The sequence below is a fragment of the Ascaphus truei genome, chromosome 1 (genome assembly GCF_040206685.1).
Source record: "Ascaphus truei isolate aAscTru1 chromosome 1, aAscTru1.hap1, whole genome shotgun sequence".
Taxonomy (NCBI): domain Eukaryota; kingdom Metazoa; phylum Chordata; class Amphibia; order Anura; family Ascaphidae; genus Ascaphus; species Ascaphus truei.
The window spans coordinates 200308567-200327846 of NC_134483.1; the positions used below are offsets into that span (position 1 = coordinate 200308567).

The 19280-nt window shown below is 39.8% G+C and overlaps 1 long non-coding RNA gene across 1 annotated transcript; it reads left to right on the plus strand.

Annotated features, from left to right (window-relative positions):
- Positions 1-2091: 2091 nt before the first annotated feature.
- On the plus strand, positions 2092-6165 carry LOC142470140 (uncharacterized). The gene is made up of 4 exons (XR_012789181.1): positions 2092-2400; positions 2814-2956; positions 4225-4364; positions 5568-6165. It is a non-coding gene; the product is annotated as an uncharacterized LOC142470140 (long non-coding RNA).
- Positions 6166-19280: the final 13115 nt, after the last annotated feature.

The window sequence follows — 19280 nt, forward strand, 5'->3', positions numbered from 1 at the left end:
GACCTGGAGAAACTGGCAGCTAAACAGGCCAGAATTAATCATTATAAGATAGGGGGAAAGCAAGTGCAGAAAATACTGTGAGCTGAAAAGGATACTTATAGTTCCAATGTTGACAATATATATCATTTCCTTGATGGGTGCCGCACCGGATAACAAGTGGGTTAGTTCTAAACCACTTGAATAGTAGAAGGAAAAGATTCCAATGCGCACAGTCTCATCAGGATTGGAAATATTTAGAGAGAAGAAAAAACACAATAGTGTGATATTGTATACAGCAATGTGAACAAAGAAAGTATTGCACTCACATTTAGTAAACTCAAACGGACATTTCGGTTACTATGTTTAACCACACTGATGTTGCAGGCTCTCCGTTATCAGGACACCTCCGATGATGTCCACTGTTTCCAGCAGCAGGACTCGCAATGTCGTACAGGCTCACCGGTAGCAGGATATTCTCAAAAGAACAAATGAAACACAAATAGTGTGATACTGTATATATAAATATTAGATGAATACTAAACAAAATATACACTCACATTTTGTGTTATACTCATTTGCTTTTGGTTGTTAAAGTAACCAACTTCAAAGTGTTGTTCTGGAGTCACAGGATACCTCCAGTAAAAAAACAAAAAGGACGCAGGAAAAAGGAAATAAATCTTTATGAGATGAAAGCAAATGCAAAGCTGCACGCAGATTGCCAAAAAAGCTGCACCAAAACAACTGATTCCCCACTCTCAATACACCCTAGTGATGGCCATACACCAGGGGATACCACATGGAGGGGGTACAGAGCTCCTTACAGCTCCAAGTGGTCTAATGCAGTCCCAAGAGAGAAATAAAAGTCCCAACGCTTTTCGTCTAATAAGACCCCTTGAAGAAGTCTTATTAGACGAAACGCGTTGTCACTTTTATTTCTCTCTTGCAAGGACTGCATTAGACCCCTTGTCCGGTCCGGACCATTTACATGGTCACGCTTGCTGCCCTCTTTCTCTCATGGTTAGTTTTCCTTCCCCTCGGCGTACTTACACTACCAGGGTGTTTTGAGGCTTTCACTTGCACTTTCTTGCTATTCTGGTTGTGTTAACTACCCACATCTCGTGTTCTTAGTGAACTTGTTTGGGGGTATTACCACTCACGTGGTCCCTTCTAGGTTTGTGGAATTGTTATTTGTTTTTATTATTTTTGATATCACTTGTTTTCTGGTGTGGTCTTTTGTGAAGACCGTATTCATGTATTTTTTGTTTGATTTGTAGACTATGTCTGGTTTTTAGTCCCTTCATTGGGCTATATTCTTTGTATTAAAGCATCAATTGTAATCCTGCGGTGAGCTTCGCGTACCTTTTTTTTTTTTTTTCCATTGGGAGACTCCCCCTTTGTTGGGGGTTCTTTCCCTCTATAGGGGCTTTGTGAAGAGTGACCCCTTACGTGTTCGCTGCAAGCGGATTATACCATTTAAAGGATTGACAGCTCAAGCGCAGAAACCTATTTGCTTTGCTTTTTTATGGTATTATAACTTTTTTAATTAACAATTACTATTGTTTTTCTTAATAAATAATTTGTATTACTTTCTGATTACATTTTATTCTAATATTAAAAGAATGAAGTTTCATCCTTTAACCATAGGATGTTTATTACTATCTATTATGTTATATTAACCTATGGGCGACAATGGCCCTTATGTCCACCCCCCTATTTTCTTCCCTTTTTGTTTTTTGGGGAACATGTTTGGATCAGCTTGGAGCACTTCAATATATCCCTAACTGGATGAACTACAAAGTTTAGTAATTAGTATAGTATTATGAGGATAGATCGCAACCGGCCGTTTTTCTAATTCTCAGATGTTATTCATTCATGACAAATCTGCTTCTGTGAATATGCAGCTGATTTAAGTATGTTTACTAAGCATTACATTCCTGTTCTCTTTACAAGCACAGTATCCCGTTATATACAACATCTGTATTATTGAAGACATTGGTTTAAGCATTTTGAAGTATTCTGTATAATTTAATTATTATCCGGTCGTATAAGAGCCCTTGATGCTTGGTGTTTTAGAGAACGAGTCTGGCGAATCATCCGTTTACACTTCTAAGCTAAGTTTCAGTTCGGACCAATAGGAGGCGGATTTAGGATGTTTTAACAGTAGGTAGAGTAGTGGTTACTACACTCCTGATGAAGCTATCACCCGTCTAGCAAAACGCATTGAGTTAGAAGGAGGAGGAATACCGTCTGGATCGGAAACAAGTGACGTCGGAGCACAGAGCCGAGCAGAGCGTCACTCCCAACGGCCGCTTTTGGGGGGGACTCGAGGCAGAGCCACGATGCACACCGGGTCCTAGGAACTGAGGAAAAATAAACTATCATCTAAAGACACCATTAAATGCCCATAGGGCACTAACAAATGTGAGTGCCCTGTAAAGGGATTTTATTGTTGCTATGTCAGTCCTGTATTAAAAATTATTTTAAACTATTTCACAACCAATCCCCTGCTTTCTTCTCTTGCTCTACTCTACCTACATACTCACTGAGTACATATAGTGATCTGGAAAGGAATCCTGTTAACCCACAGTGGTCAACTGTTAACAATCAACTCCCTCACCTTTCTGCATTTGTATTCCTGGAGGAATGTGGTTGTTCCTTTTTAGAGGTTGAGTGATTCCTACAGTTGTTTGACTTTCATATATCTGTGTATATCTGTATGTACAGTACCGTTTTTACTACCATTTAATATCTTTAACACCACAAAGTGGTGCAAGTCTACTGCTGTATTTTGTGTTTGGGGAGCGCCAATTAGTGATATCTTTTATCCCCTTCAGCCTACGACTCACTACTCTATCAGGACTCTGTCCCCCAGCTCAGATCGGTTCTTTCACCTTCCTACCTCAGCCCTGCAAGTCCGCTTCCTGCTTGAGATGAGCATTGTTACATTTTGCCCGGCCCAAATATGGACCCCACTGAGGTAGGATGAGCCATTACCCTGCAAGGATAGTATTTGGGGGATAATGAGCAACACCTTTCCCTACACGAGCAACAACTGGCATGGATGTGTTATGCGGTGCAGCACTTAGTCACCCACATAGGCACCTTTTTTTAGCAAAGATAGAAGCGCTCTAACATAAATAAAGTCCAAACTTTTAGAGATATGTTGATGTGGTGCAGCTTGAACAGTTGAATTGTTCCCAATTCCCAGCAGCAGCAAAAATGTTCACAATGCTCAGGCGCTCCTCGTGATATGGAAAAGATGTGAGAAAGAAAAAGAGCAATATAGTGAAGTACATTCACATGATAATTTCAGCACATAGAAGTGGTAAGATATGCACTTACTTAAAAGTGCCTATACAGGCACGTAACGGTATCGTTTGAAGACAATTCACCTCCGTTTTGGCAATAATAATTTCAAGAGGGACTTCTTCTGTAAAAGCTCCAGCTTTATAAAAGTTCAGGTACTGATTAAATACATGACAGTGTGAAAACCAAAAAATAGAGGCAGACCAGTTCGTGTGTTCTACTCGGGTTTCTGCGACATCCACCACCAATCCAGCCGGCGTTCTACGTCACTTCCGGTCTTTGGTGTTACACCGTAACTGGTCCTCCCAGCAACTCTATGCTTTTAAAAGGTGGTCCTTCTTTGTCAGGGGTAAGTATCCCCACGTTGGCACCTGTCAGCTGGACTTGAGGGCTGCAGATGCGGCTCCGATACAGCTCCTGTTATCCCCAGCGACCAGAGAACCTCGGATCCCGACTCCTCTACGGTATGGTGGGGACCTTATGCCATGCAGGGGATTTCTTAATCAATGTTCTATTCAATTTGAATAACAACCATCTATGTTCACCACGTACTGCCATGGTCATGGTGGCCTCCAGTACCTGGTGTCTTGGAGGGGATACGATCCATTGGAGAATTCTTGGGTGAAGGCTGATTATGTCCACACTTCCTCCTTGATCCGAGGGTTCAACCGGAGATCCCCCGACAAGCCTATCTAAATCGTCCGGAGATCGATTCTGGATAGGGTGGTACTATTTGATTTGGCAAAATCCTTACCGGACTTTTAGATTCCTGTTCGGGATTTTGCTCTTGCTCGCCCTCTGTGGCCAAATCATCCATCTTTGTCTCTGGCAACTTCCTTTAAAAGGACTGCCCTCTGAGCAGGAAGTTGCTGTGCAAAGTTCCAGTTTCCTGCTGTGTTCATGCAACACGTTTATGCTTATTGTCTTTCACGTTACCAGACCCGGCTCATGTACCTCGACTATACTTGTCTTCAGCCTGCCTCGACCTCAGAATCCACACCGACTTCACAACACTGCTGCCAGCCCTGACCTTCGACCTACAACTCACTACTCTATCAGGACTCTGTCCCTTGGCTCAGGTTTGTTATTTCAACTTCCTACTGTAACTCAGCCCTGCGTGTCCACTTCCTGCTAAAGATGAGCATCGTTACAGTGATATCCCGAACGGAATCTTCGGTGATCGATCACAGGAGAATGGCTTGATCGGAAACTCAGATAATTACTTATCATTGTGTGGATTGTATTGAGGCTAATATTAAAGGGGAAAAAATTAAATAAACGTCAGCTTGGACTGCTACTTTAAATTGCAACAAATTGCTATGAAATAAATACCCTTTTTCATTTTTGTTAGGGAAATATGATTATTTTCCTTATCTCACTCAAGAATTCACCAAAAATATTGTATTATTCTGACATACAGTACAAAGGGAAAAAAGTGTCCAATGTGCAGTGATCTATCAGCGCTAATGTTTGGTGTATCCCTTAACCAGACATATCTGGTCTTTGTTGTGGATAAAATATCTTAACTAGTAAAACAAAAATAATAATGCACGTTTTTACCACAATGTTATGCCCTAAGTCAGCAACATAGCCGTAAAAATGTACCAAACACAATATTAAAATTGTGATAGATATTCAGTAATTACTTCCACTGGTAAATGAGAGATAATTACTGCTAGTGATGCAATGTGGGAGGGGAATCTTATATACTTCTATCATAGGGTTATGTAATAAGAGTTATTACACAGCCAATAGCAGGTACTGTAATACATAACCCCTTTGATGTCTGAAAATACCAATGCATCGTACAGGCACCATAGGGGTTAATACATTCTCAACATACATTACATACCCGATTGTCTACCTAAGAGGCTAGTAAGGCACTGCATGGCAATGCTTTACTAACCTCTAAGGCAAACACAGGATTAGCCTCTACCATAATATCCCCAGCCCCAGGTGGTCTAACCAGGGTGGTACCAACAGCCAACACCCACACTCCATAAATCTCCCCCAAAACACATCTAATTCCCACTCTGTAGGATTGAATTTTGGCTTTCGGACAATATTAGCATAAAACAATAGGCATGTGAACTAAAAATAAAAAGTATATTTACATTAAAAACATCATATAGAAATATCTATATATACATTTTAATAACCTTTATAGATTTTATAACATCTGCTCTGTATATGTGCATAGTTTCTTTTGATGTATGAGATATGAAATTTCTGTTTCCTTAACTTCTAATTCCTTAACATTCTTTTGTTTCATGTCTTTTAAGATACATCTATCGTCGTCCTTTAGTGTTAGGAACTAGTTATAGTGAGTTCTAATGCTACAATGTTTTATTGATTTTTATGTATAATAAAATTGTATGAATAATTTTAATATGATTCTTCTCTTAAATAGCTAAAGAGAGAATCTTTCTGTTATGGATATTTTATGTATTGTATAAAATTTCTTGTTCCTAATGTGTACCTAGATAAATGGGATAGATATTATTGCTGCCCAGATGCTAGGATGTTTAAATGATTAACCTTTTGGAGGAGGGGTTAACATATGTTTGAGTGGGTATATAAAGACCCTTAGAACAGGTCACAAACACTCCTGATGAAGACGTCATTCTAGTGCGTCGAAACACGTTGAGTGTGACCCTGAGACTGAGCGAGAGAGAACACTGAGCCTGTGACGTCATCTCCAACCGGCCGGGATTCCGGAAGTGACGTGACGGCTGTTCGAGACACAGTCGGGTGGCGTGCAGCAGTGCAGCAGTAGCAGTGACCAGATGATCGGATGATTACCTACTCCCTATGCTGTTAATCCTTTTGGATTCTGTAAGCCTCCAATTCATTCATTTATGGATAAAAGTGTTTTGTTTATCCCTGTGTTTGTCTCTGCTAAGGTCTTAACTCCTCTTGGTGTTTATACCATTCTTGGGTGGTTATATGTGTTATAGCCTTCCCTTATAGATTTCTAAGTTTCTTAGAAACCACTTTATTGTGCGTAACATTATCACACTATGCAGATTTTGTTTTTATTTTAAGGTACAACCGCTCCCCTGGTTTTTCCTGTCCATATACCACATAACCCTGATGAAGGTCCCTCTGTGGTGACCGAAACGTTGGTTGCAGTGCCCTTTGTTCCAATATAATTATTTGTCTGTATGACTACTCGCAGTGTGCTGTCTCTCATTACTGGACTTTCATCTGGTAACTATCTATATCTATATATATATATATATATATATATATATACACACACACACACACACATATATACATTCATACACACAAGAGGACACAGATTTAAGGGTTTTTATAAAATCTTAGAGAGCCTTTGTAGCTCTCTTGTCACTCAAAGGATACATTCAAATAATAAAGATCAGTTACCCCATACATTTAGAGGGCCACCCTTATTTTCAGGGTCTTGGCCTCCGTGAACTAATCCAAAAACAACACGTTCAAATCCCATAAGCCCCTCAAAAATGAAAAACCATTAAAAATACCAATTTTGTCAATCCAGACCCCTTGGCCCATTTATAATACAAGGGCAGATTGTCTGTTGGCAATCCAAGAAAAAAGGTGGAGAATGACCTCCTGTGTTCCAATGCTAAACAATCACGTATAGGTATATAGGCAAGTATACAGCCACTGTCCAGGTGCAACAAGGGAAGTGGTCTCAATGCAGGTATATAATGATAATAAAGTTATAGGGTAAGGCAAATATAGGGTATAGGGCAAATAAATGCTGCCCTGTGCCGGTTAGTAAACCTGCCACCCCAACAGCTGAGCTGTGTAAATGAACGAAACACCCGTAACCTGTAACATGCGGGTACACGGCTGCTGGAACCAGGAAAGCAGGGCGCTACTGCGCAAGGTTCTAATGGATGCCGTTAACGCTCTGCTATCTGGAAGTCGCACCAACTCCCCAGCCGGTCGATGGAGATGACGTCACGGGAACAATCAGCTGCGCTTGTCTGGAGACCCGGCACACAGTGCACTCCGGCATGTAGTTCGTCTAGGGCCACGTCCAGAGAGCCAACAGCTGTGCTCTGACTGGGGATCCAGCATGCAGTGCGCTCCGGCGCATAGATTGTCAGGATACCACCTCTGTTGAATAATGATGATCAGCACCTGCTAACGTTATGAGACCTCTGTGTGCTCCATTCCGAGATAATGAATAAGGTAGAAAAAATGAATGGTCACTACTCCCTTTTACCGACACAAGCTTGGTAGATTAAAAAATAAATTTTATTACAAAAAAAGACTGGACATCATGGATAAGACCACTCTGAAGCGTTTCATCCCGACATGGGACTTTATCAAAGAGGACATTTTCCTGATAGCAGACACGTCTATATAGAAGCAACTAGAATCTGATTGGATGGCTACAAATCAGACTCAGCAGATACAAATGATCACATTAGAGTAGAAACATATGTAATTGGTGACACATTAACACTGACTAGTCTGCACAGAAAAGGTCAACCGTATGCATATATATCCATATAAAAAAAACACACAATAAAAAACAAAAAATTAAAAACAAAGATCATGATGTCAAGCGCTATAAATAGATGAATAAACAATTAATCATGGAAGCAAAATAATGATAATGAAAACAAATATATTATAATATAAATAATAATAATAATAATAATAATAATAATATCAAAATATATGTAGTAACACATAACCTGAATGAAATGATAATCCAATAGAAAAAACATATATCATCAATATTTACATAATGTGATAATACAAAATTCAGCACTCTCCATTCCCTCAATCATGTAGAAAATGTTTCAACTCCCAATCCGAATTGATTCTAAGGGGATGGAGAGTGCTGAGAGTATATATCCAGTAAATCTCCTTTTTGTTTAATATATTCTCCCTATTACCACCCCTGGGGTGACGGGGTACATGTTCAATGGCAGAAAAGGAAACATTTCCAATGCCACCCCTAGGGCATTGGGAGAAGTGTCTGGACACTTGATGGACAAGATCTTTCTTTCTAATTAAACGTTTATGTTCAGCTATACGAAGCTTAAGAGGTCTAATAGTGCGGCCCACATATCTGTGGCCACATGCACATAAGAGAACATACACAACGAAACTTGTGTTACAGTTCAGAAAATTCTTAATATAATACTTTTTAACACCATTCGCATAAGTTATAAATTTTGCAGGTAATGCATACTGACACATAGAGCAGTTGGCACAACTATAAAAACCCTTTGGTATAGTTGTAATGTTAGGACGACCTGAATTAGAGTCAAAAAGACTTGGTGATAGGTGGGAGGCCAAAGTCTTAGCCTTACGAAAAGTGAATCTAGGTCCATTTTGCAATAAAGTACCAATATCTTCATCCAACAAAAGTGTATGCCAATGTTTGGATATACAGTAATCTTTGAAATTTGAGATGATTGTGAACTATAGGTAGTTATAAAGAATGGACTCTGTGTAACATTATATGATGACGTCTTTGGTGTTTTAGACCTAGATCCAGTCTTCCGAATGAGAACATCCCTGTCCATAGAATCAGCTTGAACAAAGGCTGCCTGTATGTCCTTTGTAGAAAAGCCCCTGGTCAAAAATCTGTCAAACATTTCTTTGGACCTTGACAGAAAAATATCATTATTAGAGCAAAGTCTCTTCAATCTCATAAATTGAGATCCAGGAAAATTCCTAATCAATGAACGGGGATGACAATTCCGTGCATTGAGAAGCATACTCCTGGAATTCTCTTTCCGATAAATATTTTTTTGCATTTTTGAATACTTGAATATTGGAAACTTTTTATATCTGATTTTGTTCACTGCGGACTTATTATTATTTTTGGCTACAACCACTTGAGCAGGACTACTTTATCAAGCTTTTTTGGATATTATTTATCTATTTATTCCTTTTTTGTAATATTATTTTCATTTATATACCATGGAAGAGTTTAATGAGGATGATAATGTTTTAGTAGATGATGATGACAGTACATATATTTATTCTTGTGGGGATAATACTAGACGCTTCAAAAAAGCAGCACACCTTTTTGATCGGGTCTTAGATATTACATATGATGAACCATCTGACTTGACACACCATTTTGTCAAATTAGAAAAACTTCTTGTTATGAATATAAGACTCTGGTGGGATATTACCTCACTTGAGAACTATATAAGATGTAATAGAATCCCTAGGGGATTGCGTGTTAAAAAGGTGCCTTCATTTGGTTTCTTGAGTAATACATTTGAACAAGATTGGGTTAAAATCCTTGATACTTGTTCAAAACAACTTATGGATCTCATTATCCAACAGAAAACATCTGAAAAATCAAAGCTTATGGAAAAAATAGCGACTCTGCAAAATAAATTAAAACCATTTTCCAAAATGGAACAATTTATTAAAAATGATAAAACCCTTTCTTCTAATGTAGAATCAATTGAAGAAACTATTAGTGAGAAGAAACACTCTAAATTTGAGAGAGATCGCATTGACTACACCAAAACCCAAATATATTGTTGGCAGAGACCACAAGCTACTAGGGAGTTTACTAGTTCAAGTACACCAAGGGGTAAACAGCAACAATCAAAAAATTGGTTTAAGAAAAATCAAAACAAATCTATCTTAAAGAACACCAGAGTTGAGACTTCCAGTTTTGACTCAGATGTTTCTGACTATGAGACAAGATCTCAATCTGTGTCCTTTGATAGATTTACTGGCCATTCAAGAGATGACCGGGGAGCTACTAATTATGATGATAGAGTTTCAACTTCTACTTTTAAACCAAGGGTTTCTAAATCATCTGGTCAACCCTCCTCGGCTTTTTTACAGTCAAATCCCAAAGGCCGGGGAGAACACGAAGGTCACAGAGGAAGCGACGAAAGCCGAGGCAGATCCAAGAGGAAGAAATACGAATGAACTCTCCTGATAATGTTATTAATTTATCAGGTGTAGATCTTTCCTTGGATCAACTGACGCTCTTAAATAAAGGATTAGGTTTTGCACCCACACAGAATTTCCATTTATTCCAAACTGTTATAGATCTCCAAAAATTTACACGTAAACTTTCTCTAAAGAAACTATTTGCTTCAAAAAATCGTTTATTGGGTACACAAACAAATACGGATTCTATTGAACTTGTACAGTCTGATTCTGTATTTAATGAGAATTCACTAAATTTTCAAGAAAATTGTGTTATCTCCGATATGGATGCTTTATTAGAGTCACAAGGAGAGCCTTTAACCACACATACTCAGCCTTTCTTTGGTTCCGTAGATTCGGAAGAAGTCTATATTTTGCCCCAATTACAACAGGGGCCCTTCTATTACTACATTTGAATGTTTAGTTGAATGGGATCTAAGATTACTTTCACAGGGTTTTTCTTATTCTAATACTAAATCTGGGAATTTGACTTACACTGAGGTACAACAAATTGACCAAATTAAGAAAAATTTAAACATCGTGATTAGGAACGCGGATAAGGGGGGTGCCTTGGTGGTACTGTCTTCTAATCAATACAAACAGGAAGCACTTAGACAGTTACAGGACCCCAACTTTTATCAGGTCCTTAAAGAGGATCCTACATCTCTGTACTCTTTCGAGTTGACTGAATTGTTATCTTTTGGGAGAATTCTCAATGTACTTAGTCTTAAGGAATGTGAGTTTCTCAATTGTCCACATCCCGTGATTCTGGTATTCCTCCATCTCCCAAAGATCCATAAATCGCTGGTCGATCCCCTGGGACGACCAATAGTGGCGAGTATTGGATCTTTGGGAGATGGGTTATCGCGGTATGTGGACAAATTTCTACAGCCCCTGGTATTTCAACTTCCTTCCTATATTAGGGATACAGCGGACCTCATTCTCAATTTACAGGATCTTAAATGGCATAAGGAATATAGGTGGGTCACATTAGATGTGACCTCCCTATATTCAATTATTGATCACAATCACGGTATTAAAGCTATACGACACTTTCTTGATTTATCCACCTTATCTATTTCACATTGCACTTTATTACAAGAATCTATATTATTTTTACTCACTCATAACTATTTTCTATTTGATTCACGTTTTTATTTACAGAAATTGGGCACTGCTATGGGCACCAGTTTTGCACCGTCATATGCTAATTTGTTTATGGTTTTTTGGGAGTCACATTTTATTTAACACATTAATAATTCTTTCCGTCAATATATCGTCTTTTTTAAGAGATATATTGACGATCTGATTCTAATTTGGAAAGGGGATGAGCACTCTTTGTTTTCTTTTGTTCATTATTTAAACTCTAATGATTATAATATTAAATTCACTTTTGAGCACAATATTAATCACATTCATTATTTAGATTTGACCCTGTACATTGACAGTGATATGAATATCCAGACTTATATTTATCGGAAAGAGAATTCCAGGAATATGCTTCTCAATGCACGGAGTTGTCATCCCCATTCATTGATTAGGAATATTCCTGGATCTCAATTTATGAGATTGAAGAGACTTTGCTCTAATAATGATATTTTTCTGTCAAGGTCCAAAGAAATGATTGACAGATTTTTGACCAGGGGCTATTATACAAAGGACATACAGGCAGCCTTTGTTAAAGCTGATTCTATGGACAGGGATGTTCTCATTCGGAAGACTGGATCTAGGTCTAAAACACCAAAGACGTCATCATATAATGTTACACAGAGTCCATTCTTTATAACTACCTATAGTTCACAATCATCTCAAATTTCAAAGATTATATCCAAACATTGGCATACACTTTTGTTGGATGAAGATATTGGTACACTGGCGACACACTTTATTCGAGCTCGGCTAGTCCCACGAATTCGGGTATACCCGGGTGTATTGAGGTTTGTGACTGTTTTCTGCCCGAGTGCATTGAGGTATTTTCCAGGCAGGGATTGAAGCATTTTATTCCCGATGGCTGCAATACTGCACAGTATATATATATATACTGCATTACAATTCATGAATTTATGCCATCTGGTAGACACGCGAAGCATTGCAGCCTATTAAATCCTAATCATTATCATTTAACAGATCAGTCGCCCGTCAGCCAGGCATGAACCCAGGCTGGGAAGGCAAACGCAACGGGGCTTGTCTGAGGTGAGGAGCGGCGCATTCCAGGTATCTGCCAGGTACATACTGGGTATTTGCTCGAATAAAGTGTGTCGGTGCAGTACTTTATTGCAAAATGGACCTAGATTCACTTTTCGTAAGGCTAAGACTTTGGCCTCCCACCTATCACCAAGTCTTTTTGACTCTAATTCAGGTCGTCCTAACATTATAACTATACCAAAGGGTTTTTATAGTTGTGCCAACTGCTCTATGTGTCAGTATGCATTACCTGCAAAATTTATAACTTATGCGAATGGTGTTAAAAAGTATTATATTAAGAATTTTCTGAACTGTAACACAAGTTTCGTTATGTATGTTCTCTTATGTGCATGTGGCCACAGATATGTGGGCCGCACTATTAGACCTCTTAAGCTTCGTATAGCTGAACATACACATTTAATTAGAAAGAAAGATCTTGTCCATCAAGTGTCCAGACACTTCTCCCAATGCCTTAGGGGGGGCATTGGAAATTTTTCCTTTTCTGCCATTCAACATGTACCCCGTCACCCCAGGGGTGGTAATAGGGAAAATATATTAAACAAAAATGAGATGTACTGGATATACACTCTCAGCACTCTCCATCCCCTTAGAATCAATTCGGATTGGGAGTTGAAACATTTTCTACATGATTGAGGGAATGGAGAGTGCTGAATTTTGTATTATCACATTATGTAAATATTGATATTATATGTTTTTTCTATTGGATTATCATTTCATTCAGGTTATGTGTTACTACATATATTTTGTTATTATTATTATTATTATTTATATTATAATATATTTGTTTTCATTATCATTATTTTGCTTCCATGATTAATTGTTCATTCATCTATTAATAGCGCTTGACATCATGATCTTTGTTTTTAATTTTTTGTTTTTTATTGTGTGTTTTTTTTATATGGATATATATGCATATGGTTGACCTTTTCTGTGCAGACTAGTCAGTGTTAATGTGTCACCAATTACATATGTTTCTACTCTAATGTGATCATTTGTATCTGCTGAGTCTGATTTGTAGCCATCCAATCAGATTCTGGTTGCTTCTATATAGACGTGTCTGCTATCAGGAAAATGTCCTCTTTGATAAAGTCCAATGTCAGGATGAAAGGCGTCAGAGTGGTCTTATCCATGATGTCCAGTCTTTTTTTGTAATAAAATTTATTTTTTAATCTACCAAGCTTGTGTCGGTACAAGGGATTAGTGACCATTCATTTTTTCTACCTTTTTTTCTACCTTGATGGCAGTCCAACACCATTTGTCCAGGCAACGAAGGATCCTCCACATGATAAAAGCCCTTCTTTATCTGTTGATCAGAGTCTTCTCTAGTGAGTAAAGTTGTTGATTCAAATATTGTTTTTATCTTCATCTACAGTATTCTTCTTTTCGTCTTCTTTATTCATCTTCAGCCATATCAAAAATGCATCTTTGCTACCGCAACTAAACAAATTGGTTGATGTAATATCGCTCAGGCAGCACCATGCATTTTAGATTTCTTCCCACGGGTCACCAGCTCTTTCAAGACAATGACCGCAAATACAGTGCATCTGCTACAGCCGCGGCCCCTTTTATTCTCCGACATCTCCAAATTTTTTCAGGGATTTTTTCCGAATGCCACGCACTTCACCGCGTTCATGCCGCATTCATGTTGCATTCATGCCGGCGTCACCCGCGGTTGATGTGTTTATTGATGTGTTTATTGATAATGGTTCGGATTTAATTGGTTGCAATTCTTCGCGTATTCGCCAGGTGGCAGATATTCATGAATTGTAATGCGCATGTGCTTCAGTAATGTGTCGACTTGCAGGTGTTTAAAAAAAATACCACAGTGGCCCATTGTAAATTGACCTTGGTACTGCAGAAGTTACAATAATGTATAAATTTAGGCTTTACATATTAAAAACTAAATGCACAGTGTCTGGTGTTCTATTGTCCTGAGAGTTCCGACATGAGTGCGCCACTGCGGTCCGTGTTCCAAAAACCCGACATAACGTACGCTTATTTAATATGGACCGCGATTAATACAACAGATGATAAGATGGCAACAGTTGGTCAAATTTATCAGTATTTTATCGAAATTATGACTTTTACAAATAATGGTCCGACCGTCAGTGAAAACCTGGTGACCACCAACCATTGCTGTCTGTCCCCGCCGGATACCTGCAGCCTGAGCCGGATTTCGCGTACAGATTCCAGAAAGTGTGCATGTACTGTACCTAAGCGATTTCAAGCCTCATCAGCTGACTACAGGTGTAGTAGTCCCGCTGTCACCTGTCAACTATGTGTATAATCAGGAATACGGGACTGGCAGTGGCTCGGCGTCAGCTGATTGGCAAAGTCTATGGTGAGTAATGTTGCCGTATTTTATTCTGTTTTTGAAATATCAATATCAATGCACAGTCAAGCGATTCTCCTGCAAGCAATATCATTGGCTGAGCAGCTTCTACAGTAGATACTGAACAATTGGTGGAAAGCTAGGCGCATGCGCATTGGAACCTTCTTGAAACGCATATGCGTGTCATCACATCGACAGTAGGCGCATACGCATGTGAACAGGAGACGCCCCTAGAGAAAATTATTGGTGGGACTGACTGTGGGAGCTTCTTTAGGGGACTGACTGACCATTACAGTAAAACTTGTACTTTTGTTTTTCCTCAGAAAAGAAAACTTTGTCATCTTATGCGGAAAACGGCAAATGGAGGGATTTCGATGGATAATATCGCTTTGTGTAAAAAAAAACACTTACCGGAATCAACAGTTTAGTGGCCGTTGTTATTGATTAGGATAGAATACTGTAACTGAAAGCTTCATAGAAAACCTGAAACAGTATGCTGTTGTTTTCAGACCGTATGCAATACTATTTTATATATATACTGTATAATAAACCCGAAAAATAAAAAGTATGCATTTATTCTACATGTATTCCAGTACATATGTGTATTCTATACCCGTACAGCATGTATTGTTTTAATACTCTTGTGATGTACTGAGCATGCCTACAGTATACAGAACTATACTCTATGTTCTAGAAACACTGTATTTTGTCACAGTGTAAAAGGAGACAATAAAACAATTTAAAAAAAATCAACAATTTCTTTTATTGGTGGAGTAAGTACAAAAACATTTATGGGGTAAGCAAAATATTTATTTACAAAAACAATTTAAAAACTTTGATAGTGTACAGCAATTCAAAACATTTACAGGTGTATGGTGTACTGCTAGTAAAACCATTTATGTACAGAAAGACAAAACATTTACAGTAGGATGGTGTACAGTACAGTAAGTCAGGCCTGCACAACTCCAGTCCTTGAGGGCCGCAAACAGGCCCGGTTTTCAGGATACCGAAAACCGGGAGATGTGCAGGTCTTGTGTAAGTAAAAAAAAATCTTTATTAATAAAATTTAAAACACGCAACATCTCCTTTATTAAAGTACAGAAAGTCAAAACTTTTACAGCACAACTGTATGGTGTTAGTAAAAAAAATTATTAATAAAATTTAAAACAAGGATGGTGTGCTGAACAGTCAGGCCTGCAAAACTCCAATCCTCGAGGGCCGCAAACAGACCCTCGAGGACTGGAGTTGTTCAGGTCTTTTTTAAGTAAAAACATTTCTTTATTAATACAAAATAAAACAAGCAACAAGTCAAAAAATAAACAACATTTGAACAGTCACGCAAATTTGATCCCCACCAGATTGTCCTTCCAGGGCCGATGCCTGGTATGACGCAAAATGCCAATAATGGCATCTCTCACGATTTTCATTACAGAATCTGTAATTGAAAAATAGTGCCGCAATTCCTCCACAATAGTCCTTCTTAAATTTTCAGGAAGCGCCCTTTTTACCACGATTTCCTTCGTAGTTTACATTGTTGGCCCACCCGCAGTACACCAAGTAGGACACGTGGTGCTTGAAAATTAACATGGCATACTTCTAGGGTAAACCAGCACTCATCACCCTATACTTCTCCCTGAGTGGATTGGGCAGCTCGCGCAGGATGATATCGGGCACTGTATCGATGCAAGCGTATGTGGGTTGGATTCTGGGAGCTGGTGTTCTTCTGTGAGCGGGTATGCTTGTGGCGGCGGGCGAGGGTAGGTTGTCTGGGAGAATGCTTTCCACCTGTCTTGGTCGCCGTGTTGTCTCCTGGCGTGGTCTTGACGGGGTTGTCATGTCATCCTCGTCAATGGCATACATGTACACATATTCTTCTGGTGGAGGGGGTGCGCCTGGTGATGGAAGGCAGTCGAGGGTCCCATTCATCCCATCCATGCCACCCTCCTGCTCCGGCGTCGTAGATACAGGGGCATGAACTCCGAGCAAATTATGTATCCCCGCTATGTCAGTCTCTATCTTCTCCATCCGTTGATCCATCTTCTCCATCCGTTGATCCATATTTGGCATGGTCTCTAAAAGAAGATCTATCTTTACCAGCATAGTAGAGTTCCCGGGGATATCGACACTTAACCCATTCAGCATGCGGTCTAACGAGCTGGATCTTGTGCATGGGGTGCTGTGGACATCTGGGTGGATGGGTGCTATGGAGGATGAGATGGGGGTTCCCTGGAGAGAAGCGGCAGCATCGTCGAAGAGGGATGGAGAAAGTGACCTGTGGATTTCCGGGAGAGAAGCGGCAGAGTCGTCTAAGCGTAATGGAGAAAGTGACCTGTGGATTTCCGGGAGACCAGCGGCAGCGTCGTCGAAGAGTAGTGGAGAAGATGGGCTGTGGGTTTCCGGGAGAGCAGCGGCAGCGTTGTGGACGAGTAGTGGAGAAGATGGGCTGTGGATTTCCGGTAGAGCAGCGGCAGAGTCGTCGAAGCGTAATCGAGGAAGTGGTCTGCGGATTTGATGGATTGGCTGCCATTTGTTTTGCTTCGAGTGTACATCACCGAATTTCTTCTTGACATAATAAGGCTTACGTGTATTAAAACTCTTAGCCATTGGGGTCAGCAGAAGGTTTTCTTTATTAGCCTTAGCCTTTCGCTTTGGCCTTGGCTTGGAAATGGCTCCCGCCTTTCGCTTTTTCTGCATGACAGGCACGGCAGAGGCGAGTGGGTTCCTGCGTCCGTAGAATCGGGGTTGATCCATGGAAGCAGATGTCACAATGCGATATCTGGACAAGGGAAAGTTCAGATACAGATCATCGAGAGGTGGGCTATGCAAAGTGTGTAACCTTTTTTGCATGGCAACGAGGTACAGGTGTTAAAAGTGGGCGTACTCTAATGTGAGTCATTAACATATAAATACACCATCCATTTTGTGGATTCACTGCACATTGAATACACATCGACTAAACATCGAATATACATTCTTGTGCTTGTATTTCTTTCTACTCGCAGCAATGCCTGTTAAAAAGGTTTCAAAGGATCTCAGCATGGGAATTAAGGAGATATACACGAGCGGACAATGCATTGCAGATATCCAATGCTGGTTAGCTGCTTCTGGCCTCGTTGTACCAACAACCACTGTGTGCTATCATGCACACGGTATGACCAAACAACGCACAAGGACACCAACGGTAACTAACGCGTAAGTATATTTATGTGGGAGAAAGAGGGGACCACAGGATAGATAATTGCAACTAAATACCGACACTGGATTTAATCAATATACAGTGATATGTCGGTGGTGCTATAAGGGCAATTAAATAGGGTGAGAGAGAGAAAAAAGGCCCTGAATAGGAAGCACTCTAGTATACTGGATAGTACAAATCACATAATCTTTATTGGTTGATTGTCACAGAACAATGGTTAAAAACAAAGCACAGAAAGTTAAAATGAGGGCATGGATCCCCTGTATGTTGCAGAACTTGACAATTCTCCTAGGGTGTGTTCTAATAGGAAACTGACCAAATGTCAAAATAGACAATAATAATACTATAAGGTACCTGACAAGGTAAGTACAATGAAACAGATAACAGGCCAAGCAACCGTGGCTATGGCTACGTGATCAAATACAAAATCACAACACACTTATATCCCCATAAATCTAGGGTATGTCTAAAGTGACACAATAGCATGTAAATGAAAAAAGAGATACACAATCTAGAGCCTAGAAAGCACACTTAGGCCTGCAGCAACAGAGAGTAATACATCACCTATGGTCAGGTACACAGCAAAAATGGAAGGAGGAGACAAGGAGCAATGCTCACAGCATGATAACGTGTCCCAAAGGGGGGACAGACCAGGGGATCCTGCCTACTAGACCTGCTCCTACGCATTTCAGCCAAGGGCCTTCTACTGGGAGTGGTGATGTAGGCAGGGTGACATGTGTGTTTTAAAAAGGAACCTAATTGGGCTAGTGAGTGTGGTCACCTGGTGAGATCAATCAGTAATCTATTATACAAAGAGCAGACAGGTGTGTGTGTTGATGTAACTATATGAGTCTATGGGTGTCACAGTGAGTAAACCAATGATAAAACTATATTGTAGGGACGCCCCCTCCACCAAGAAGGTGAAATATTGGCAATCATACCTTTCTGGTATGTCCCAAGTATTCATATGACATCATGTGAAGTCATCCCACTACAAGGTCGTCTAGTATACTGCTGCAACTGATCAAAACAAATAGCCACAGGTGTTTGAGGGGATCTGTCTCAGGGTACTCACACTAAGGGCAAAAACCGGGCTTCACGGATGCCACTGCTCATGTCCGTGATGTCATCAAGTGGCGCTATAGTCAGAGCCCAAAGCGCCCTGTGGTGAGTCATGGCCATGCAGGCAAAATTGTTTCTGTATACACTCTAATGCGCATGCGCGCCAGTTCTCCAGACGGCCCCGTGTGGTCACAAAACAGAGCTGACACTACATTGCTCCCTGCACATGCGCAGTACATATGGATCGACACTTGCAAGTAAAACACATGTAGGGATTTAACT